Below are 26,959 nucleotides of genomic sequence, written 5' to 3' on the forward strand. Positions count from 1 at the left end.
TGCCCTTTGTATTATTACTGAAGAAGTGCACTAGACATTTGGGCAAGTTTCTTACTCTCTCAAAGCTTCAGTTTCCTCACCTGCAAAATACAATCAACCTCATGACCTGTTGTAAGACTGTGTCTATGAAAGGTATTTTGTAAATAGTTATTAGTACAACATCAATAGCCAGATATAAAGTTAAAATACGGCAATTCAGCAGTTTGTATAGAAATAGCATAAGGCTGAAACGTAAATTAACACAATGTGAGAAACTTGTGAGAAAATAAATTACAGATAAGGATCCTGGAGCTACGATACTTACAAATAAACTCTCATATTTTCTTCCCAAGCCTCAAGCCAACTATAAAGGATTACAACCAAATTTAAAGCATTGATGTCAAAATGTTATGAACAGCAATTCCCAGAAAGAATACAAATTTCTTTCATACTAATAATCAGTTACATGCAAATAAATCAAACACAGTGATTTTTTTTGCCTACCTGATTAGCAAAAATAAAAAAATTAAACACACCAAATGCTGGAATTAACAGAAAATGTGCACTCCAGTAAACTGTTAATAATATTATGCATATTATATATTATAATAACATTCACACAATCCTTCATATGCTGCAGGGGGAGAGGCAACAATTTGACAAGATGAAATAATTTCAAAATACACAAAGGGTTTCAGGAGATAGCCAAGTAACAAATACCAGGGATCTGTCTCCCCACCTACACAACAACTGCACTGGCTCACTCTGTCTGATGTAACTAACAATTCTTTGGAACTCTGGAACCTCCTGAAGGCTTGCAACTGCCAGGGAAGACTTGGAAGGTAAATGTGGTTAATTTCAGCTCTTAGGGGTAGCAGCTCCCTACCCCCCACCTCCAGCCACTCAGCAGGCACCTGTGCATGTGCTTCTGGAGCAGCTTGCTGGAGCTGGCATCAGCAAAAAGGACCCTGTCCTCCAAATACTGGGGAGCCAGGCTCCGATCACTGATTGCTGCTTCTGACCACAGAAATGCAGACAAAGAAGTGGGCAGCCATTGTTGTTGCACCGGCACCCTTGCTGCAAGCCTCTCAGGTGGCCTGGACTGCCAGAGGATTTAAAGGACCAGCACCCTTTTTCCCCCTCTCTTCTTTTTTTCTGTTTTCCCGCTTAAATTTCCCCTTAATTTCCCTCTTTTAAAGACTAGGACATTCACAAACAACTGCATATATGGGGAAAATTACAATGTGACTGTTCATGCCCACCAAAGGCTCAAAAAAGACATGAGACAACCTTAAGTTTAGGCTGGCCCTCAGTAGAAAGGCAGTCTACAACAATCAAAAAACGACAAAAAATTAGCAAACCCTGAGGAAGAGGAGTATCTGATTTCTAGAGTTACTACATTAGATTCAAATGTCCAGTTTTCAGCAGCCCAAAAAAAAAATCACAAGGCATATAAAGAAAACAGGAAAGCAGGGCCCCTTCAAAGGAAAAAAATAAATCAACAGAAACTGTCCCTGAAAAAGAACTGATGGCAGATATTCTAGACAAAGACTTCAAAAAAATGTCTTAAAAATGCTCAAAGAACTAAAGGAATATATGGAAAAAGTCAAGAAAATGTATGAACAAACTTAAAGAGATAGAAAGCCTAGGGAATTCCCTGGTGGTCCAGTGGTTAGGACTCCATGCTTTCACTGCCCGGGGCTCAGGTTTAATCCCTGGTTGGGGAACTAAGATCCCACAAGATGCATGGTATGCCCTCAAACAAACAAACAATGCATGGCTAGATTGCATATAATTTCTTAGATTGTAAATATGTCTATATTTTCTTGAATTTCAGAAGGAAATTTTTTAATAACAATTTTTCCCCTGAATTTTGTTTAGACAGAACATTGGTGAAAGTATTCTTTACCTGTGGGTGGAGAAAATAAGAGATGTCCTAAGAGAATAAAAGCCTAAAAGGAAACCAAAAAGAAATTTTGCAGCTGAAAAGTACAATAACTGAAATGAAAAATTCACTTGAGGGATTCAAAAGCAGATTTGAGCAGGCAGAAGAATCAGTGAACTTGAAGATAGGACAATAGAAATATCCTTTTCCTGCTTTTTAAGAATGAATCAAAGAACATTTGAAGTAAGTATCTTCAGAACATACTAGAAATTGTTTATTATTACCTTGGGTTCTCACTTCATTGGGTTTACAGAAAAGAAAAAAAAGCACAATTTTTTAAAAGTTTTTCAACTTCTGTAAAATAAATATGAAGAGGGTAAAATTAAATCTATTATCTACTTAAACAGTTCATTATAATATCATATTAACCACGACAGCTGCTCATTAGTGCTGCAATTGGAATTAAGATATTCAAAGGTTTGCTGAGTACCCACCAATGACAGAGACTGCTACAGGCACTGGAGGTATGATGATGGACAATACAGTCCCAGCCCCCCAGACAGGGCAAACATGCACACAATCATACCAAATGAGCCAAGTACAGTAATGAACAAGGGACGGTGGCTGTACAGAGGACAAAGGGAATGATTAGCCCTTTACCTGCATTCGTATGGGAAGGAATCACAGAGAAAGTGAAATTTAAGCAGGAACTTGAAAAATGAGGTCACCAAGACCAGCAGGATGAAGAAGGTTTCCAACCCCGATGGACAGCTGTTACACCAGAAACAATCTTGGTTGAAGATGTGATTCTATTTGGTCGTGGTGAGTTTGAGATTCCTGTGGGAAACAGAGAGGGAGATGTCCAATAAGCAATCAGCTAATACCAGCCTGAGCAAAAGAAAGCAGTTTAGGCTAGAATTAAAATGGGGGGAGTTATCAGCACGTCAGTAGTCATTAAAATCATAGGGGTAAATAAGACCTCTTACTGGGAGAAGACCAACACTGAAGGTGAAGGTGGCCAGTCACTATGATCCAGCAAGAAAGGTCTAAGCATGGACAGGGGGACAGGAGAGGGCAACAGCACTGAAATCAAGAGGGGAGAGTGTTTCAAGGGGTTGGATAGGTGTGAAATGTCAAAGGAAGAGCAGGGACAAGGCCTGAAAATGCCGACTGGTTTGGCAGCTAGGCCACTGATGAACTCAAGAACACTTTAAGTAGAAATGACAGAGGCAAATAGATGTGGGTAAATTGAGGAGTGAAAGTGGGATGATGGGGAGAGAGTGCAGCAGATTCCTTGAAAGCAACTCTGTTTTGAAGGGCTGGGTATAGCTTCAGTTTTCGGATATTAGATACCTGGGCATGTTCGTAGGTTGTGGGGCAAGAGCCAGGAGAGAGGAAAAGCTTGAAAGACAGGAGGAAGGAGGGAAGAGAGATGAAAAAGATCCTAGAGGAGCCTGAAGTAGGTGGATGAAAAGCCCAAGCAAGGATCAGCCTTGAAAAGAGGAAGCACCACACTAAGGCTGGGGGCAGGGCAGAGGGTAGTTAAGGGGCCGATGGGGAGCTGGATAGAGGTCCTTCCTGTATCATGCTGCCAATTTCCTACGAAGAGAAACAGATTCTTAGGTATCTTCATAGGCAAGGAGTCTTACTATGAGACAGGATGGGGAGGGGGGCATGGAGGGGAGAGGTAACAGAGGTAAACAGAATAGATTGTTTGAAAATTAAAAAGGGTACAAGGCCAGTTAAATTTCACCGAGACAGAAAATTAAAACTCTTGTTGTTCTATGCCTAAATTCCATATGTGTTCATTTTAACACAGGCACCTGTCTGATTAAAAAGTATTCTTAAAACAATTCATCCTCTCCTTTTCAAAGCAATTCCCCACCACACCCATTAAAACTAGCTACTCTACCTGCAGGCTGAGCAGACTCTAAAGGTTTGCCAACTGTAACACCCGGGACTTAGTCAAATAAGCAAGACCTTGAGGGTAAATTCCAAAATGCAAACAGGCATTTTCAACACTTTTCCTTTATAAGCTTCTATTACTTTAGAAAGGAGTGGTAGGAGTTGCAGGGTGGGCTGACACTTTCCCCTATCTCCCTTTAGAAACAATTTTGTAAAATCATATATACATTTAGAACTTACTTCCATAAACAAATTACTTTATGTTAGGAGCAGAAAACAGTAAAACACAATTTTATAATAAAATAATTTCCTAGTGGCTCTAACACCCAGTCAAAATAGCACAACTCCAAAAATACCTATAATTTAAAGACCAAGTAAACTTCTTAAAATGATAGCTGTACTACAGTAAAACAAAATGATCATTATGTTCCTTTCAGCTACGCTGCAAAGAAACTCAGATGTTCCAAACCAAGACATAAAAACATTCGTTATTTTTTCTTCATCCAAGAACCATTATAACTAAAAGTCCACTGCCGTCTCTGCAGACCTGAAGATTCAGAATTTGATACATCAATAGTACCTAAAACTTTATTCCTCAAGTCAGCATCTAGGTAGCCAGCTTGGGCTAGGAAGGTGCCCAATATGACATCCACAAGAAGCTGCAGTTTCCCCATCACCTCCAGGGCCAACAACACTTTCCCTATCTCTACTGTCACAGTGTTACTATCAATAAACCCTTAAATGAGGGCTGACCATGGTCCAGGCATTGTACTAAACTTTGGTGACACACTAATGAATAAAACCAGGCCTTACATTAGGATAAGTTATATTTTATGTTATTATATATTTTTAACATATATATTAATATATGTGTTTATATTTATATATATATTATACATACATACACACACACACATATTTTTTTTTTTTTTTTGGCCATGCTATGCAGCTTGCAGGATCTTAGTTCTCTGACCAGGGACTGAACTGGGGCCACGGCAGTGAAAGTGCAGAGTCCTAACCACTGGACCGCCAGGGAATTCCCAGTTACTTATGTTATACAGAAGTCAACTGTACAAAAAAATTACTATCCACATTTCTCAAGAGGTCTGACTTGCCATCTCTACTCCCAACCTCCACTAGATCCCCTTTATAATAAACCTTCACAGCACCTTATTTTTGCCACAAATGTCAGTCTGTAGGTGCACATATGGTCATTTCTTTGGCTCTCCCTACACTACACTGTAAACTTAATGAGAAAAAGGGTCCCACATTTCTTATTTGTCCCCACTATATCCCTAGTACCCAGCAAGGTGCCTAGAACAGAGCAGGCAACTGAATATTAATCAAATGGACAGACGGATGAACGTGGAATTAGTTTTTCAAGAACAAAGCAAGACCGATAGGAAGGCCTAAGAGTAACATGTTCATTATAAGTGGTACACCTTTATCCAGTGATCAAAAAATGAAGTTTTTTTTCCTTATATGCCACAGGAAATGAATTAAGATCATACCAAAAATCATACCTTTTTAAAATATACACTCCAGGATTATTGAGGATTATCACTGCTTCTTTAATTTGATACATCTCTAATTTATAAATAGTTTGTGGTTAACAGTTAACTTTAGAAAAAATACAAAAATCAAAGAGTCCAAATTCAAATGTTGAACAGATGTTAAAAAACTTCCTTTGGACTCATGAGAGCTTATTTCAAAATGCACTGTCTCTGATGTTTAAGCCAAAAGAAAGACAAGTAATCCCTTAATGTATCTTATGAGACTAGATTTGAGCCACATCCTGTCAGCACATATAGTATTTTTCAGTATCTCTTTGTGGATGTTTTCAGCCACTCTTTTCACATTCACACAATTCCAAACTCTGTTTTTAAGATTAATGAATGAGATTTTAATGGCCAAGAGAATGTTTTCGAGGAAATAACTAGTCAAAAACATTTTGAGCTTCAAAAACTAGGAGACTAGAGACTTTATGTTTTGCCTTATGTTTCCTCTCCTCCAAGGTCCACTGGGGAAGCCAAGCTTCCAATTCTAAATTATTTTGTGGAAAGCGAATTTCTGTTTTGTTGTTGTGTAAACACTGTATATTACCTAATGAAACTGGTCCCCATACTTGATAATCCATGCCACTAAATCCCCACTCACTACAGTGGATAAATTCTGTGGCCCTAACAACTCTGAAATCTTGGCAGAGACCCTGAAACTTGTAGCTTAAAGGGCAATCAACATTCAACTCAGTCAGAGGTCTACTATTTTACAAGTTGAACTGCTACTTTTCTTTACTATTTCTACAGAATCAAAGTAGAAAATTCCTAGAGAAATCAAAGACAGTGAAGTTCAACAATCAGAGCTAATTCCCCTGAGTACAAGACACTCAGAATATTAAATGATGTGTCCTTTAACAGAGTTCTTAAAGGTGTTTGAAGAGTTAAAATTCAAAGACCTCCAGGCTAACTTTATTCGATCATACATACAGCAATATTTAACTGGATATTATAAAACATCAGGAAAGGGCTTCCCTGGTGGCGCAGTGGTTGAGAGTCCGCCTGCCGATGCAGGGGACATGGGTTCGTGCCCCGGTCTGGGAAGATCCCACATGCCACGGAGCAGCTGAGTCCGTGAGCCATGGCCGCTGAGCCTGCGCGTCCGGAGCCTGTGCTCCGCAATGGGAGAGGCCACAGCAGTGAGAGGCCCGCGTACCACAAAAAAAAAAAAAAAAAAAAAAAAACCATCAGGAAAGTATGGTGAATCCTCAAAAACTTAAACATAGAATTACCATATGATCCAGCAATTTCACTTCCGAGTATATACCCAAAAGAATTTAAAGAAGGAACTGTTGAAAGAGATATCTGCACATTCATGATCACAGGAGCATTTTTCACAAGAGCCAAGAGGTAGAAGTAGCCCAAGTGTCCACTGGTGGATGAATGGATGAGCAAAATGTAGTATATACATACAACGGACTATTATTCAGCCTTAAAAAGGAATGAAATTCTGAAACGTGACACAACAATCATGAACCCTGAACACATCATGCTAAGTGAAATAAGCCAGACACAAAAGGACAAATACATGACTCCACTAATATAAGATACTTGGAGTAGACAATTTCATGCAACCAAAAAGTGGAATGGTGGTTACTAAAAGCTGGGAGAGGAGAAAATGGGGAGTCAGTGCTTAATAGACACAGAGTTTCAGTTTGGGATGATGAGAAAGTTCTAGAGATGGATAGTGGTGATGGCTACTGCACAGTATACTTAAAATGGTTAAAAACATGTTATATGTATTTTACCACAATTGAGGGGGTTCAGTTGTTAAGACTTCACGCCTCCAATGCAAGGAGCGTGGGTTCAATCCCTGGTTGGGGAACTAAGATCCCACATGCCACGCAGTGTGGCCCAAAAATTTCAAAAAAAAAAAAAAAAAAAGAGGAAGTATCTGAAATTTGGCTCTAACAATTGAGAAATAGCTTTTGTACTATTAACAGAGCCAAAGGAAGCTAATTATTCAAAACTTGTTATGACTATATGTTGTGATGATTTTTAAAATTCTCAGATACTGATTTTATGTTTGCTAATACATTATTAAAATAATATTTGAAATATACTGTATACTAGGGATTTGAATAGTGAGAAAAATTAAGTACTTATGAATACATATATTTTACAAACTAAGTCTTTAAAACAAAAAAACCTCTAGTGTGCTCAGCACTGAATTCGGAAGTACACCAGTTAGCTGCTTAATGGCGCTTTCTTCTTCCAATATTTTTCCTTCCAATATTGTATTTTTAATATAAGGAAAATATTAAAAAATTAAAGCGACTATGTTAAAACGTGACGATAGAAACAGAGTTTTGCTCTCAATCTTATTAGTTCCTAGCAAGCAATCATTAAGTTCTTTTATGCGATCATATATTCCTCAGTGTATATATGTGTGTATATACCTATTTGTACATAGGCATATACAAATATGTATATATAGAACTACAACATTTGTGATAACACAAATAATTAAATGCATTTTTTTTCTTGGTTTAGAAATTTAGCTTTGGTAGATAGATTCATATTTAAGCTAAGACTGATTTTAGAGATGAAGAAACTGAAAAGCACAAAGATAAAGTTAATTGCCAAGGGTATGGCTTTAATAGCCACAACCAGAATCTAGAACTTCTTATGGAGGGATGAAATATTATTAATGCTATATATTTATAAAACTCAATTCAGCCTCTAAAATTAAAGGTCTCTGATCCTAGTTATTGTTCATGTATGAGCACTGAGGAAGCTGAATCTGAATTATAACTTAATCCCCTCATTTTAAGAAGATTTACTGACTGAAATGAGACATCCAAAATATGGCAATTTAAGGAAAATGACAGCAAATTTTAAAGTCCATTTTAGGAAGCACTTGCCTTTTTTTAAAATATGAAATTAAATTAAAAATCACTTAATTTTTAATTCAGTGAAACTTTTTCTCTAACTTCAACAGGACCCTGTGTCCTGATAAATGACATCACCTCTTTTGCAGGAGAAATGATAGACACCTGGCTATAATTGTAATATGTCTTACTACAGGTTGTAAGCCATTGAAATCAATGTAAAATGCCTATACCAAATTATTTACTTTATATTTGACTTTTCTACATTACTGTCTCTTATTCACTATGTACCCACACTGACTTGGATGCCATACAGGTATAAGAAAAGAACAAGCCTACTTGCTGCCTATTTGTTTATTATTTTACCTTTATTCAGTCGAAAATGTAAATGTTTAACAAACTGTTGAAAACGAAATAAGCTTCATGGCCTTGCTTTATGAAATAGTTTAAACCTTAGGTTGCTATACATTTTATCTGCTTCACAAACAAGAACTAACCCTCAGGTGCAGCCTTGATTTCAATTTGAACTTCGTAGATTCTACTGTTAATAAATAGTTAATAAAAACTATTAACTATTGTTTCAAAACAGGTTTGGCCCATAGAAGCAAATGGCAGAGAAGTCCACACATAAGATAAATACAGTTTTAGATAATAATACCAACCAGGAGGCTGATCAACTGTTACCTTCCAATGAAAAAATTCCTTAAATTTTAGATAAAATGTATTTAAATGTTTCCCATTTTATTTCACATTTGAAAATTATCTGCCAAGCTTAATGAAACATGTAATAATACTGACCAGTTATCCACCATACGGCCAGAAGTTTCTCTTTAAAGGAAAACTTTAAACAACAAAGTGGTTACTTTCCATTGTCACATGATAGGAAACTGTACAGTTAAAGACCACTTTCACTGTATAGTACAGTAATTTCCTATTTGCTGGCTGATGAATACAACTCAGAAAAAGTTAGTGACCTAGTATATCCTCTTACTTTAGGCATTAAAAAGTATTTCTTATACTTGCCCACCTTATTAGTGGATGAGATCAGGTAAGAGAAAAAAATCCAACATTTCTAGGGATCATGAACATCCTGTAAGATACTTATATGACATTATGACCATCAATATATTCTGTACAGAATGCAAAAATCTTTTCTGACACGTCATTAATGAATCCTGGTGAGATTGGTATCAGCTGGTGCCTATACTGCTAACACCTGTCCTCTTCCTAGGAACTGGAATTTACAAACCAATAAAGTTCTAATTACCACCAGACTTGGCTTAACCACTTCAAATTTCTTACATGTGCTTGCTCTATCCTTCATATGTTATTAGTTAGGCTGATTTCCACTTTCTATTGACTACTTTTCTCAGTGAATACACATAATGTACAAAAGCTCAGCTCCTAGTAATAGCAAGAGGTAAGAAACTGCCAAAGTGTCAAGTTTGAGGTATTATAATTATAGATATGTCTAAGTAAAATAAAGCCACATGAAAAAAAATTTGTTAAATAGACATTGCACCATGTCATCATACAAAAGAAATTGGCTGTATTTTTCTACCTAGTTGCTGGTTCTAAACAAGTATCATTTCCCTCTGCTTTGGGGGAAGAGTGGGAAAGCAATTTTCACAGAAATAACATCTAGCTGCTCTGAATTACAGGTGTAAGTGCTGTGCAAATAATACCTGCAAGGCTGAGCAGCCTCCAGAGACAACAATTAGCCAGCCCCCCCCCCAAATTTCTGCTGATGAACAAGGAGATATTTAGCAAGAGTCATCTGATAAACAGACCCTGGCAAAACCCTACACTGATACACAACAACTGCTCCAGATAAATCTACTCAACTTTCAGCAGTTAACTCCTATTTTGCATATCAGTTGCTCAATGCTGGGAGAGTGGCCACTGCCTCAGAGAAAGGAAAAAGATAAATTTTAAAAGGTACGTTACTGACAGTTTTCTCCTCTCCCCCCTCCCCCAACCCAAAGATTGTAGATAGAGCCCTTAGTTTAGAACCTGGGGATGAAAAAAGGTTGAATTTTATAACTATTCTGTAATTAATACAGAGACCTTAAAATTTCAGCTGAGGAATTCAGAAATTACACCTAGGCACACCGGCTGCAAAAAATTCGTTGCCTCAGAGTCAGACCACGAACATTGCTAAGCCATCAAAACAAATCAAAGTATTTTCCAAATTCTGAGTCAAGAGGTGAGGATATTCTGAACTCTATATCCAGAATGCATCAATTACAATACAACGGCTGAGATTTTCAAGGAAAACACATCACTGATTTTAAAGCTGATTTCATTATGTTATCAACTATCCACAAAAGCCTAATCACTAAATTTTCAACATTCTAACAGTCTAGTTTAAGTTAACTTAACATCGTCTGCCAACAGTTCAACTTCACAATACAATCTGCATAAAGCAAAGACTTTCACAACTGAAAACCAATATTAACTACATCAGGATAACCCTTTTCAAGGCCTCCTGCCAATCAGCAGGGCCCCCGGGTAAATGAATCCTTGTTTCTCTTGTGCTGCTGCAATCTTTCACTGTTTCTGAATTCCTCTGACAGTCTTTCTGCTAGTAGAATTGAGCACGAGGTACACAGTGAGAATGGTCACGTGAACAGCTCGTGACTTCCACTGTGAATCAATCCTTTTCACGCCGGTAGGAAACTAAAAGTTGGAATGCACACATCCAAGTACCGAGAAAGCAAGCAGCTGATGACTTAATAGGGAATGCATGTGGCACCAGGACAAAGTCCTAGCACCCAAAGTGGAAATGCAACAAATGCCAGCATCTTGCTGCTTGTAACAACTAACTTCCTCGCAGCGCTGGAGCAGCCAGGGACTTCGTGGAAGCCTAGCTCTGGCTCACAGCCCGGCATCTCCAGGCCACGACCCTAACCATCCTCGGAGACGCGCGCGAGACGCGCCCTCACCCCCCACCACGCGCGGACAGACCTCCCCCACCACCAGGCAAGGGGAGAGCCCGTTCGCAGGGGAACCGGCCTAGGAAACTGACCTACGCTGTCACCCGGGTTCCCAGAGCTCCCGGGGTGGGGACCACAACCGCAGGCTCCCCGTCTGCCCGCCTCACGCCCAGGAAGCAGCCATAACCTGGGTCGCACCCCCGGAAGGCTCGCGGCCCCACGGAACGTCGGTCTCCGGGATCCCTGCGCTGGGAACCGGGTGGAGCGCAAGGCAGCCAGGCACCACTCCGCGAAGTGGCGCCACCCCTCCGCGCAGCCGGCCACACGAGCGCGCGCAAGCGCGCGCCCGAATTATTTATGGCAGGCCCGTGCGGCACGTGACCGGCGCGCGGGCCTCGGGGCGCGCTCGGCACCCGGCCCGGCACCCGGCCCCGCCCCCGGCCTGGCACGTCCCGCCTTTAGCACGCTCCAGTCCCGCCCGGACTACCTAGGACGGTTCCAGGCTTTGCCAATAGCAGCCAGGAAGGGCAGAACCTTCGCGCTCCTCCCACCACGCCCCGACCCGAAAGATGGATGGACCCTACTTCGAAGCCCCCCCCAAGCCAAAGCAAATGTAAATACTGGGTTAATGCTCTGGAAATTTGTTATTAAACCAATACCCAGCTGCCCAGATTTTTTCTTTTCTGCTTTGGTTACCACTTTACCCATGGGAACTTAACAGGCAGCGTAAATTAGCTGCACCTCTTTCTCTTTTCACATGTCAAAGAATGGTCTCTAAATGCTAACAGGTGTAAGCATGTTAAGATGTATATGAGTGAGGTATGCTTAAAGAGAGAAGGTTTTACAAATTTTCCTTCACTTCCTCCCCCCATCAAATATCTTTCATAAAGAGTCCACCTCTTCAGACTTGCACAACAGGTCTAGCCAGGGCAGTTAACACATAGCCTATAATGTGAAGGTTAAAACTCTAGTGTAGGGCCTCCCTGGTGGCGCAGTGGTTGAGAGTCCGCCTGCCGATGCAGGGGATACGGGTTCGTGCCCCGGTCTGGGAGGATCCCATATGCCGCGGAGCGGCTGGGCCCGTGAGCCATGGCCGCTGGGCCTGCGCATCCGGAGCCTGTGCTCCGCAGCGGGAGAGGCCACAACAGTGAGAGGCCCGCATACCGCAAAAAGAAAAAAAACTCTAGTGTAATTACACCCTTTTAAAAAATGCATAACTGAAAAAGACAAAGGAAATTATGAGCATAGGGAAAAATTTTCAACTTTCTTGTATTTTCCAATGTATTTAATGAACATGTTCTTTTGTAATGAAAATTAATAAATAGGTATCTTTATTTTTAGGTATCTTTTTTTTTTTTTTTTGCGGTACCCGGGCCTCTCACTGTTGTGGCCTTTCCCGTTGCGGAGCACAGGCTCCGGACGCGCAGGCTCAGCGTCCATGGTTCATGGGCCCAGCCGCTCTGCGGCATGTGGGATCTTCCCGGACCGGGGCACGAACCCGTGTCCCCTGAATCCGCAGGCGGACTCTCAACCACTGCGCCACCAGGGAAGCCCTAGGTATCATTTTTAAGGGACTGTAGATTTGCAGTCAAGTCTAGAAACATGTATTGAGAACCTATTACAGACCGGTTGGTGATGCACTACGTGGGATACATGATGTGGCAGATCTCTTAAAATGTCTTTGGAGAACACAAACAGCCTTGCTTATATATCCCAGCTTAGCATCATCTTTTATTAAGAAAAAAAGGGCACTTGAAGAGCACAATACTTTCGACTTTAAATTGTGTGGTAACTAAGGCAGCCATATTTGCCTCACAAAGAAGAAACCTCAGAGCTTATTTTCTAAGGATACTGAATTATCTTCACAGCCAAAATAAAAATTGACTACCAAAATAATTTTCCAAGTGATTCCACAAAAGCCTTTATTCTCACTAACATGATTTAATTGCCTAAATTCACTACTCTCATTTTTTTCAATTCACTTTACTCTCTTCTTGAGTTTGTAAATGAAAACACATCCTAGCCAATAAGAGGATGAGAGTAACAGGAGGTAATCATCATGACTACCAATAAAAGAAGTTCTGATCTTGGTAAGATCACTCACTACATATTTTTACAGAAATCTCTTTGATATTTATATAAACAATCTTTAGGAAAAGTTATCTCTTTGGCATTTTTATTTCTGACTAGTACAGATAAAAACACAATTCTTATTGTAGAACAGTGCTATCCAATGGACTTTCTGCAATGATGGAAATGTTCTATAATTCTCTTATCCAATACAGTAGCCACCGGCCACGTATGCCTACTGAGCTCTTGAAATTTGGCTAGTGTGATTAAAGATTTGAATTTTGAATTTTACTTAATTTTAATTTAAATAGCCACATGTGGTTAGCAGCGACCATAATGGATAATGCTGTTCTAGAACAAGAAAGCTATTACTATATTGCCCCCAGTTGTGTCATACTCTATTTTGAGAAACATGTGGCAGACATAGAACATTTGGAAACAATAACTATTTTCTCCAAACTCTTTTCTGAGCCTGTGAGCAGGTAGATATTTTAACTTTGCAGATGGAGCATGTTAAAGTTACTATGTCACTCTTATCTACAATGCATGTAAGTAGGAATAGAACTGGTAGGTCTGGATGAATAGAAAAGGTATTTGGGAGTAACTAACCCTTTGCCCTGCCATTCCCGGGCCTGCCTGACCCCACTGAAAGTTAACCAACTTCAGATCACAATGTGCTTCAACAGAATTACCCATTGCCTGGATCCACCTAGGATTCTTTCGTTCACTTGTTTCGGGAAACTTAGGAGGCCACAACTACTACTGCCCATCCCACATCCCAGCGATTCCCTCCAGAATAAGATTCCCTCCAGATTATAGTACCCAATGTTTGTGTCCCTGCAGTTTTGTCTTAAGCCTGAAGCACCCCAGAATGCACTTCATGCACTGCATGTTTTAAAAACACTCCCTCCGGTGCCAGTGTGACTTTGAAGTGCTGCAGGAGTGCACTAAAGGCTTATTAAAAGGAGGATTTTATGAACTGAGACTTCGGGGAGGGCTTTGGGTAAATATTGCCTAGAATGCTGAAAAGTAGGTCAGATGTCATCGGGTAAATCCAAATAATTTGAGTTGGAAATTAACCATCCCCTAAACCTACATATTAAGTGCTTTGTAGTTATTATTAACCCAAGACCATCAAGGCTATGATGTCATTGTTTTTTATCTCTTAAAAGCTGTCTAAATTTTTTTTGTCATTTGTGCCATACACAGATTTAATAACTGAAATGAGTTGGTATATTTTCAGATATTAAATTATTTTTATCTAGACTTAATTCTGTGCCTGTCCTTCTTTTCCCAGATGTGTGACACACAGATGTCTAAGCAACTGCCTTCCACTAACGATTGATTTTTCTAGGTCCCCACAAAAAAAGTTTAGGATGGTCCCCACTATCTGTAGTTCCTTGATTGCTAGCAACAAGCAGTGACACTGGCTAACTTAAGCAAACAGGGAATATATTGCACAGTATCAAAAAAACATCTGAAAATCTGGCCCAGCAAGGACAGGACTAGGGCACTTCCAGGGATCTGGGTAGGAGGAACTAGTCTACAAGTTCTCCAGGTTGCTACCACTGGCAAAGAATAATTTCCATTTATTTTTGTTTTCCTATCCTTTTGTCTTCCCCCTTCAGAAGAGGCAAAATTGAGAGAGAGACATACAGAGAAAGAGACACCTTTTGGTGTATAGGGCAGGGTGCCTTGGCTGACAATCCCACAGCACTACAATAAATCACCTAGGGCTTCTCTGGTGGCACAGTGGTTGAGAATCTGCCTGCTAATGCAGGGGACACAGGTTCGAGCCCTGGTCTGGGAGGATCCCACATGCCGCGGAGCAACTAAGCCTGTGAGCCACAACTACTGAGCCTACGCGTCTGGAGCCTGTGCTCCGCAACAAGAGAGGCCGCAATAGTGAGAGGCCCGCGCACTGCGATGAAGAGTGGCCCCCACTTGCCACAACTAGAGAAAGCCCTCGCACAGAAATGAAGACCCAACACGGCCCAAAATAAATAAATAAATAAATTTAAACACCTACTTTAAAAATAATAAATAAATAAATAAATAAATAAATCCCCTACATATGAATGAGTTCCATTCTGAGAGCGCGTTCATAAGTCCAATTTATTCCTAAGTCCAACAAAGTTAGCCTAAGTACCCAACTAACACAATCAGCTATATAGTACTGTACTGTGATGGGTTTATAATACTTTTCACACAAATAATACACAGAAAACAAACACACAAAAATAAACATTTTTAATCTTAGACTACAGTACCTTGAAAAGTATGGTAGTACAGTACAACAGCTGGCATACAGGGGCTGGCATCAAGTGAAGAGGCAAGAAGAGTTACTGAGTGGAGGAGGGAGAGGAGGTGGGAGATGGTAGAGCTGAAGGATGGTCAGCAATAGGAGACGGAGGGCAAGTTGCAGTTTCACTCACGCCTGATATTGATGGAACGCACATTCGCATCTTTGAAAGTTTGCAACTTGAAGGTTTGTATGTAGGGGACTTACCTTCCACAGGAGAGGTAGTTCCCCACTGACACACACAGGCACACACACTCTAGCCAGGTCCAGTGCTACTACCAGAAGAAAGAGCAATGGATTATGGGCAGCCACTATCACAAAAATGCCCATTGTATTTTCTTTTTTGTTTTTAAATCAAACCCTTCCCTTTATAGATTTTCTCATAAGGCACGGGCTCCTTGGGCAATATTTCCAACTCCATCTTTAGCCCTTTGCTCTATTCATCATGAATATACCCCTGCTTTTCCATGCATAACTGTCTGGTCAAGCAATGTGCCTGACAATTACACTACCCCTTCTTGGAAGCCTCAGGAAGTCTGCCTTGCCCATAGTTCCCTATTGAGAGCTTCCTTACGCAGCCTGTGATTCTTGGCTCAGCGGAAGGCGCAGGGCTGGGACCTAACCAAACGGAACGTTTTTATCAGGCTTACCAAAGGCCCATAGATATGCTCTGCCCAACAGAAAAGATCTCTCCTGGGTACTATTAAACCATCTAGATTCTGTCTGGGTCCATTTGACTGTGAAGTATACAAAGTACCGTGTTTAGCCAGGGTAGAAGCAGAAAAACAGAGAGAGGGAAGTGAAGGCAGAGAGAAAGCAGAAACCACAGGCTGGCAAATAGGAGAGTAGAAAAGAGGTGACTGGGAATAGCTGAAGCAAGAGCAGAGAGAGAATGAGACGTGGAAACACTAGTGTACGGATCAAAGGGTGAGGCTCCTGGCTGGGAAGGCGCTAACTGCCGGCTGCAGCTATATCTTCAACCATCTTTCAGAGTAGCACAGATGTTTCTGCTTCTATCTATCTACATTGTTGCAATACATTCCTACACTTTGTATTGCAAACAAAGTGATGTAACCAGATGTAACATCGCTTTGATGTTAACCTGAGTGTTTCTCTGTTCCTTGACCCAGAAAGAGACTCACACCATGACGACCCCTTTCTTGCTCTCAGCTCTCTCGTTCTTCAAACCTCTATCTAACAGACAACCCTGTCGATACCGCCTTTCTTTTCAACAGCTACCCCTCCCTTTAAGGTCTCTACAGCTCTTTGCTCTTGTGAAACTTCTAAAACACATCTCTTTTCCAGATTCCCCCTAACCTCCACTGTCCATTCCTGAGTAGCCACCAGTCAACACCTGATAGAGCCAGCTCAAGGGCCCCACTCTCTCTGTGAGTTACCATAGCATGGGACATTAGTCCACTTACTGAAGTCACAAAGATCAAAGAGAGGGGATTTGATGGGCCAGTCTGAGGCCTCCATTGGAAGTACAGATTCCAGACTCCTGGATCTTAGATCTGGAAGAGTCAGCAGAAACCATCAAGCCCAACTTCACACCTAAAGCCAGATTGTCCTCAACCACATTCTGAAGGGGTGTTTGCCCAGCCCGAGAACCTCCTGGACCAGCAGATCATTGCCTCACATGCAGCTCAAACCACTTTCCCTAACTGCATTATTACTGTTAGAAGTTCCTCTTACAGAGGCTAATGCTAGCTCCACACTGCTCTCACCTGTTAGTCGATATAAAGCTGAACAGAACAAACTGAATTAGCCTTTCACAGGCCATTCTTCTAAAAAGTTAAAGAAAACTAGTGTGAGCTGCCCTGACTTTTCTTTCCTGGGCTTACATTCCCAGATGCTCTAACCAGTGCTCATGCTCCAGCTGGTCGTGGCACTGACACACAGTTTGTACTTTTATCTCTTAAACTTTAGCACCCAGGATTAAGCAAATCACATCTGTTTCTATAAAGCTAAAGAGTGTAGAGAAATCTTAGTCCTAGTCTATCAACCTTGCTAAACTAAACTTTGTCTTTTTTTCCATCCTTATTATCTTGACCTCTCCACTGCCCTCTGGTGGTGGCTAATTTTTTCTCAAGTGATAGAGAATTGGAGAGAAAAGAGATTGGTCAAAGGAGGAAGGTAGTGCAGCAAAAAAAAAAAAAAAAAGAAGTGACTACACTTATATACAAATTCTTGGCCTCATGAAATTTATAATTTTGGAGGCAAAGTATACAGTGAAAATTAACAAGAAAGACAAGCCATAATAACACCTAAAACTGATAAATAAAATAAATTCTAAAGGATTTGGGAAGACGAGATCAGTGAGGACTAGAATAGAGAAGATGTACAGAAGTGCTGGCATTTACTCGTAGTCTCAGCTTTAGAGCGGAGACACCAGGAAATGGGAACTGAGTACCTTCAACATAGTAAGCTTGAGAGATGCAGCAAGAAACTGAAGACGTGAGCGTATTATTTGGGGCAAGAGTTCAGGGCTAGAAAGAGATTTATGAATCACCCACAAACATCCATAACATTGTAGGATTACCAACAGAAAGAAGATTGGATGACATGTAAGGACTTACCAGGGCAGAGAGAATCTGTCACCCATCCATGTCTTCATTAGTAAGTAAATGCATATTAACTTAGTAATTGACGTGATTTTGTGAGTGGATACATGTGCAAGGCACTGTTTTAGGCTGAGAGAAAAAAAGATGACTCTGGTAACAGCCTTGCCTTCAGGAATTTAAGAACTTAGTAAATGCAGATGAGGCAATGTAAGACTTGTACATCAGCAGGTATATTAAGAGATAGAAAATAGTAAGAACCATAAGTAAAATTCAGACAAAGGAGGAATAAGAGGAAGAAAGTTTTGTTTTCGAGCTGGGGCTATCAGTGAATACTTTACAGGAAAGATGGCTTTTAAAGTTAAGCCATTAAGATGGATAGGATGTGACGGTGTGGAAATGGTTGGGGAAACGACGTGTTAAGCAGATGAGACGTGAGCAAAACCGGCTAAGAGGAGGTGGGTGACATAAAGCTAGCACAGGGCCTTACACAGTGTAGACCACACTGCAAATTCATGAAACTAAACATTGACTGGATTCTCAGCACTGCCCAACAACCCTCTGTCCTGAGCGGAAGCTGGAGGGGCAGGTAGTGGAAGGAGCCTTAGAGAGAGACAAGCGGAGGCGACAAAGGGTTGAGAGCTCAGAGGTGAGGTCTGGACTAGAGAGCCACATTTGTGACCATCCGTGTGGAGGGGACGTGAAGCCATAAGCATCGCAGGAGATGGCCTAGGGAGAAAGAAGAACAGAGCAAGAAGGTGAGGGGCCAGGACTGAGCTTTGTTTCCTGTTCTTCACTGCACTTCTTTTTCTCCTTAAATTCCTCACCCCACCAGCTCCCTGGCACACCCCCGGCAGATGACTTTGCCTCCTACTTTACCAAGGACACAAAAACCATTCGTTGAGAACCCCGCAAACTTCTGACCAGCAAACCAGCAGGCTTACCTGTACCCTTCTTACTTTTCCTCTTCTGTTAAAATGGAAGAGGTACCCCTCCTGTCTAAGGGCAGAGCCCTCCCGTGCCCTGTTGCCAATCCCTCCTCCTCGGCAACCTCACTCCATCAACCCTCTTCTAGATCTCCCAGTGCTCTCATGAGGTACCCGTTCCACAAGGGTTCTCTAATCGCTGCCACCTTTTAAAAACCCTCCAGCCAGAGAGTGGTACCGTCTCCGTCCTCCTTCAGAGTTCAACTGCTTGAAATCATGGTCTCTGCTGGCTCTCCATCTCCTCTGCACTCTCTCCTCTGATCTCTGTACTCAGCTGCTGCTCCCACTACTCCACTGAGACTGCTCCCTGTGGACACCAAAGGCCTCCGTATTGCAAAATCCAATGAACCCTTACAAGTCCTAACTTTTTTTTTTTTTTTTTGCGGTACGTGAGCCTCTCACTGTTGTGGCCTCTCCCGTTGCGGAGCACAGGCTCTGGACGCGCAGGCTCAGCGGCCATGGCTCATGGGCCCAGCCGCTCCGCGGCATGTGGGATCTTCCCGGACCGGGGCACGAACCCGCATCCCCCGCATCAGCAGGCAGACTCTCAACCACTGCGCCACCAGGGAAGCCCACAAGTCCTAACTTTAATTGACCTTTGGCCATATTTGACACCAGTGACCTCCTCCCTCCTCCTGAGAATGCTCTTCCCTTGAATGTTGCAAGTTCTGCCCTAAACTCTACCTCTCTTCACACTCTCCTTGGGTGAGCTCACGTGCCCCCATGGCTTCCTAACCCTCTGTATGCTCACATCTCACAAATCTGTAACTTGGGTCCCAACATCACTCCTGAGCTCCTGACCACACCCCAGTTCATCAAACTCAGTTACAACTAAAAGGGCAGCTGCTCCTCTCCCCTCCCCCAACTGGCAGCCCTCCTTCTGTCCTCTTTCTCAGTGGCAAGCACTCATCTCTAGTCCTCACTCTCCCCATCCTACCTTTTGCCCCACACTCAACCCTAATCTAGTCTTCACTCTGTAGTCAGAGGATGTTTCCAAAATTTCAATCTGATCAACGAATTCTCTTGCTTAGAATGCTACTCTGCCTTTTCCTTGCTTCGGGACGTAGTCTAAACTCCTTCGCATCAGAGTGTCCCGATTCGGCTCTCGTCATTATCACCGTGGTATTTTACACTTCAGCAGTTGTGAACAACTTTCAGTTCCCCATACTGACACGGTCTCAGATGGTTTAGGACCTTTTGCCCATGTTGTTCTTTTGTGCCTTGAACGCTCTTCCCCCAGCTTCCTCATCTTGCCGAGGCTTATTCTATATGCAGTCTGAGCTTAGAAATCACTTCTCTCCAAAGGCCTTCCCTGACCGCCTAGGACTGGGCTATGTATCCCTCCCATAGGCTTTCCAATTTACCTTGTACTTACTCCTATGATAACATTTGTCACATTGTGCCACAAATGCGTCTTTGTCTGTATCTTTCATCAGACTAGAAGTGTACTGAAGGCAGGGAATGCCTTGTTCAGCAGTTCACCCCCTTTATCTAACACAGTGAATGGCACATATTAGAAAATCAATAAATATTTGCTGAATTAATGAACTTGGACTTTATGTCTAAAATGTTTTATCCAAGGTAGGAGGCAGCGTAGTAAAGTGGCAGGTGCATAAAATTTTGAATCAGAAACCTGAATTGAATCCCAGCTCTCTGCCTCTTAACCAGCTGTATGACCATGAACAATCTATTTAACTTCTCTGAATTGAGAGCCTACCCAATGCCAGGCACTGTACTCAGTGCTTGCAAGGTAAAGAAAAAGAAAGACATGGTAACTGCCATCAAGGAAGCTGAGTCCAAAACAACGTGTAGGAGGTGGGAGGAAAGAGCATCCCAGGTAGAGAGAGTAACGTGTGAGCACTGCAGGCGAGCAATTGATCATGTGCCTTCCCAGGGAAAGTGGATATAGGTCAGTAAAGCCAGAAGAGAAGGTGCAGATGGGATGAAGCAATGAGGCTGGAGAGATACAAGGAGCCACGTCATGAAGGGTCCTTTACAATGTGTCACAGAGTTTGAGATTCATCCTCAAAGCCATGGAGTCAAAACCCCAAAGAGTTTTAAGCAGGAGAGTCACAATATTAGCTCTCTATCAGAGAAAGAGCTACATCTAGTGGCGAGGTGGAGAATGGGCTGAAAGCCAGTGAAGTCAGAGGCAGGTTAGGAGGCTGTTGAGTAGTCCAGTCAAGGGGCCTCAGCTTTGGCAAGGACTTTGAGGATGGAGAATACTGGTAGGAGACTGATTCAAGAGACATACATGACAGAACAGAAAGAACTCGATGACTGACTGCCTGAGAGGGGTGTGACACAAGGAAGAGTACAGAAGGCACCCAAGTTTCTGGTACAGGCAATTGGTATACAGAGGTGCCACTTACTGAGATGGAGACTGTGGAAGATGGAAAGGCTTTTGAAGAGAGGACTGATATGATCAGAGTGATCCTGCAATGAGAGAGTTCTGTTGGCAGAAAGCAGGGTGGGAAAGGGACATGTCTGGAGTCGGGAAAATGAGCTAAGAAGTCACTGCAGTAGTCTAGGGGGAGCTGAGAGGGCCTGAAGGTGAGCAGTGGGAATGGAAGGGAAGGTGGAGTAACAATAGACAGGGTTGGCAGTTACAGTGGAGAGTCCTAGAGGGTAGGATTACATAGCTGCATTAGGAGGGCTGACCTGAAGGTCTCTGAAAGCCAAGCAGAACTGAGACTTGATGCAATAGGAAAAAATAAAACTTTACACTATTCCTGAACAAAGTAGCATGTGAGGAATACTAGTCTAGCGATAGTATGCAAGGAGTACACTAGAACTAGAATGAGAAAAGGATGGAACCAGAACTAGAGTGAGGGGAGAGTGGAGAGTGGAGGCTGCAAGGGGAATTGGTTACCATTCCAATACAGCACTGTGAGAAAGTGGCTATTACCAAGGAAGCACCTGAGATGCAATACGTGTGACTCATTTTGTGTGAGATGTAAAAAAGAGGTAACATTCATCAGACTATGGTCTTCTTGAAATCAGAAACTGTGTCTTATTTATATCTTTAATATATAGTCCAGATTATGGCATAGATCAAGACTCAGTAAATATTCTGAAGTGACCAACTCAATGAATAAATAAGTTGGAAGGGCAGATTATGCATGAAACCAAGGTAGTTTGGGGATGGTTTTGAATTTGGCTGTGAATTGAGTTTAAGACGACATCTAAAATGTCCACTTGTAAATGTTTTATAGATGCTCACAAAAAGAGTAAGTGCTCAGAAGCTCAGTAGAGAGAAGAAACCCAAGAGGTACGCCAGTCGATCATCAGTATTAATCACCCCCACAGCCCCCTCCCGCCATCTGCGTCTCAACAAAACACTGCAGCCTCAGTGGCTTCCCGTTACAGTACAGTGTGGTCAGGATGCAGGCTCTGCTCTGAGTACCGTTCAGACCCAGGTTCCTTCCACGTGAACACCACCATCGTCAATGCACGGTCCCCAGGGTCACTGCAGGAGAGTGTAGAGGATTATCCTGCAGGTTTTACGGAGAGGCTGGAAAGTGGTTTATATCACTCCATCCTCCTGTTTTTGTTCTCTCAGGCAGGCTTCACAGAGCGCCGTTCTCGACTATCCATTTGCCTTTTCAATCCATTCTCTGCCCTCCTCTACTGTGTTCTGTGTCCTGGGAGGCTGGCCCCTAGGAAGGCTAAGCATTCTGGCACTCTGGCTTCCAGTTGGGTTCACAGAATGAGAGGAACCAGCAGGAGAGTGTAAACAGAAAGAGAGAGAGGGGCTTCCCTGGTGGCGCAGTGGTTGAGAATCTGCCTGCTAATGCAGGGGACACGGGTTCGAGCCCTGGTCTGGGAGGATCCCACATGCCACGGAGCAACTAGGCCCGTGAGCCACAACTACTGAGCCTGCGCATCTGGAGCCTGTGCTCCGCAACAAGCGGTAGTGAGAGGCCCGTGCACCACGATGAGTGGCCCCCGCTTGCTGCAACTAGAGAAAGCCCTCACACAGAAACGAAGACCCAACACAGCAAAAATAAATTAATTAATTTAAAAAAAAAAAAAGAAAGACAGAGAGGTTGAGGTATCTATCACATCATTACCCCCACCCTTTGTCAAGAACTCCTGACAGTGGCTGCATTTTTCTATAGCCACAGCTTCTGTTGGGCAGTCCCTGTTCTATGGCTCCGGCTCTTGCTGGCCTCCAAAACTCTATTCCTTCAATTCTGGGGGTCTTAGCAGCTTCCGGCACTTAATAGTTCCTGGCTGCTTCTTGTGGGGTCCCTTAACCTTGCCCATTCTTCTGTAAACCGTCCCTTCTTAATCTCCCTTCAGTCAAATCCTTTGAGTGTGCCATTTGTATCCTACTGAAACCCTAACTGACACATTGTTGACTAGCTCACATTCATTCCATTTCAGATACCAATGTGCTCTTTTGTGGATGATTTAATTAATTTGTTCTATCAAAAAGAGTACAAGTGGACACTGTAGTCAAAATTCCACTTTAGAACCTCATCCTGAAAGCTTTAAGTCCACATACTCTATAGGAAGAGAGAATCCCTTCTTTTCATTAGACTCCAGAAATGGTTATGCAGATAACTCTTGTCTTCCTCCATAGCTACAGACACTCCATAAAGTGACATGAGTCACTCTATTCTCTTTCTCAGTAGTTTTATTCTTCCTTTTCCTGTTGGAGACCATTTCCACTTATGCACCCAAGAAACATCATAGATGTATCTTTAGTAATACTAGATACCATTTTCTGAAAGCTAAGACACATGCTAGGTGTCCCATTATTTAATTGTTTAACAACTTTCAAAATAGATATTAACATCTTTATTTCGTAAGTAAGGAAACTAACACTTGGAGAAGCTAAATAACTTGTCCAAGGTCACACAATTAGTACATGAGTCAGGATATGAATCAAATACTCTACTTTTTTTTTTTTAGTTTTTTAAAATATATAACCCATTCATTTTATTTATTTATTTTATTTTATTGATTTTTTAAAAACTTTGGCTGCATTGGGTCTTAGTTGCGGCATGAGGGCTTCTCTCTAGTTGTGGCGTGCAGGTTTTCTTCTCTAGTTGTGGTGTGTGGGCTCCAGGGCACGTGGGCTCAGCAGCTGTGGCGCACGGAATTAGTCGCCCCGCAGCACGTGGGATCCCAGTTCCCCGACCAGGGATCGAACACAAGTCCCCTGCACTGGAAGGTGGATTCTCCAGCATTGGACCACTGGGGAAGTCCCCAAATACTCTACTTTTAAAGCTCATGCCCTTAACCTCTATGCTATCTTGCTAGGACCTAAATACCCATAAACCGGGTGATGTGCTTAGAAATAAGTGGTGGGTAATTGTAAAACAGCAGTAGTGGGAAGGAGAGAGTGGGTATATAAATGAGTAGCTGACAGAGAGATTTGCTTGGCATCGTGCAAAGACCAGGGTTAACAGAGCTAGAGTGGTGGCAAGAATCACTTTAGATAATCAACGTAGGTCACGGGAGACGGGAAAGAGGAAAAACTGATTTCGTATGCACATTTAGAAAAAAATAGGTAAGAGGTCTAGAGTTTTGTTCCCACCAGCAGTTGCTGAGCTTCTTAATGGGAGGAACTGTGTCTTACTAATACTGCTATCTCCAGCAAGCATGATGAATCTTCCACACAGTGTACAGCAAAGAATATTCACTAAGTTAGATAGTGAAACTTCATACTGTTTTCTGTATGAAGTATTATAAAGATGTTTACCTTATAATGTTTATTAATTATACAGCTCTGTAAACTGTGATAAAAATAGTAGTAACATACAATAAGATGTTAAGATACAATAAGATGTAAGATACAATAGTAACATAACATACTATAACATAACCTATACTAAAATAATAATATTTACTGAATGTTTATTATATGCTAGGCAATATACTATGCCCTTTACACAGGTTAGATCATTTCATTTCCACAATAATCCTATGATATAGATACTATTATTGTCATCCTCAGTTACAGACAGGGAAACTGAGGCACAGAGCTGTTAACTCACACAGCTAATTGTTGGCAATGTCAGTATTTTTATCTAAGCATCCTGGCTCGGGAGCCCTTCCAAAGTATGTGAAGAAACTATATACCTATTGCAGCTTAAATGTATCCCATATCAAGTTCACAAGATGATGCTCAACAGTGCCTGGCTAAGGCTAATGATTCTGAATCTCTTCAGCGCAAATTAGTTAGGGTAGTTCAGCGTGCCACAAATAGTTGAAAATAGGTTTTGAAAAAGGCAATTATGTCTTCTCCTTTATACTTTCTTAGCTTTCTTGGAAATGAATTGCATAGTGTCTTGCACATAGCACAAAATAGGCACTTAATAAATATATACTTAATTTAATGAAACTGGTAACTTTTCAGTAAGAAAAAGTATAAGAAGATATTAAAAGCAAAAAGAAATGGTGGTAGTAAAATATGCAAATAGTAGATATGAACATAAATCATCACTATTGCCTCCTACATACAAATTTTGCTACCTTTCGGAAGATGTTTCAATGAATATTTTCAAGACTACTGTTTAAAATGGTCACTAAGTCTTTAAGTCTTTAACTGCAGTGGAGAGCACATTTACCTGGAATGCTTTCTTTGAAAGCATCAGAATGATTTCTAAATATACCAGAGCCTTTTAATGAGAGGAAAAAGAGTTACATTCATTAATGTTCTTTTATTATGTAGGTGAATCTTGGGCCTGGACATTAAAACAAAAGCTCTGAGAAGACACTTTATGATGACCATTGTATGAAGGTGATTGAAAGACCTTGTTTTTCAGGTTCTACTTCCTGAGGGTAATAACAATCCAAATTGACAAGGACTAGAATATCTTCTGTACCCATCTAGACAGGGAAAATCAGATTTTAACATCTCACAATCTCACAGAGCTCTTCAGTTAGAATTCAAAAGGCCATTCATTCTAGGGTTAGTAGTTTCCCAGTCTCCCAGATCAGACATCCTGACACAGGCTGACATGGCACCCAGAGGTGACTGGAAAGGGCTGCAGCATCAGGCATATGCTTCGCACTTCCTCACTTCCTTTCATGAAACTCTCTCCCACCTCCAGATGAGCCCTTCCCTCAAGCATCTAATTTATGCATCTTTTCAACTAATATTTATTGCGTATTTACCATATGTTGGGGCTGCATTTGATGTTGGAGACACAGTGATGAATGAGATGATACCATGTCCTCCTGCAGCTAATACATACAGATTGAAGAAGACAGATCACACATGTATTACAAATACATAAGTTAGATCATTGTTGGATATAGATTCATAATTTGAAGAAATTACACAGGATAATGGGACAAAGTGGGAAAGAAAAAATCACCTGCTTGCTTGGAGCTGGCCTGGCACTCACAGCTAGACCATGGTGTTCTCTGGTCAAACATAATTTTACAGCACATCAACATGAGAGAAAGTCACTCTGTGACTGTGATGGAGGCCAAAAAAAAAAAAACAAAAAAAAAACTACTACTCTATAATTGTGCCTGAGCAGGGACAAAACCAAAACACTGTGCAACCACTAAAATCACCAACAGCCCCCCTCCCAGCTGACATGAGAGAATGCTGCGTCTTCATTAACTGCAGCGTTAGCCCCACTCTGCTCCTCCTGCTTCCAAGATAAAGTTCATTAAGATACCCAGTCATACAGTTACTCCCATTTCCTGAGAGCCCCCGATCCAGAGCAAACCCCACTTCCTTCCCAAACCCTTAACAAGGCCCATGGTAAGACTTTCTTACTGAGATGTCCCATGTTTCGTCAAGGTGTGCAGTCTTGCTTCCTGCTGGGAGCATCCATCAACAAGCCCCACTTTGCTGGACTGCAGTGTGTTTCTGGTGATCTTTGATTAACGGGCATCAACAATAAGGAGGGGGAAATTCTTTAATTAGGGTGGTTGGGGAAGTCTTTGATGAAGGGGTGTCAGTGTGCTGAGAGCTGAT

The 26,959-nt window shown here is 41.7% G+C and overlaps 1 protein-coding gene across 4 annotated transcripts in view; it reads right to left on the reverse strand.

Moving 5' to 3' along the window:
* Positions 1 to 11,421, reverse strand: part of OSBPL1A (oxysterol binding protein like 1A) — a 220,494-nt gene extending 209,073 nt beyond the window's left edge. Inside the window, exons 1-2 of one of the 4 annotated variants that reach the window (XM_082640441.1) lie at positions 11,280 to 11,421; positions 2,525 to 2,701 (exon numbers count right to left, since the gene is read on the reverse strand). The gene's annotated coding sequence lies outside the window, so the exon portion shown is untranslated. Of the gene's footprint in view, positions 1 to 2,524; positions 2,753 to 11,184 lie in introns of all 4 variants that reach the window. The other 3 variants (XM_082640438.1, XM_082640440.1, XM_082640439.1) reach the window with 3 other exon arrangements.
* Positions 11,422 to 26,959: the final 15,538 nt, after the last annotated feature.

Source organism: Mesoplodon mirus (genome assembly GCF_964341445.2).
Source record: "Mesoplodon mirus genome assembly, chromosome: 13".
Taxonomy (NCBI): domain Eukaryota; kingdom Metazoa; phylum Chordata; class Mammalia; order Artiodactyla; family Ziphiidae; genus Mesoplodon; species Mesoplodon mirus.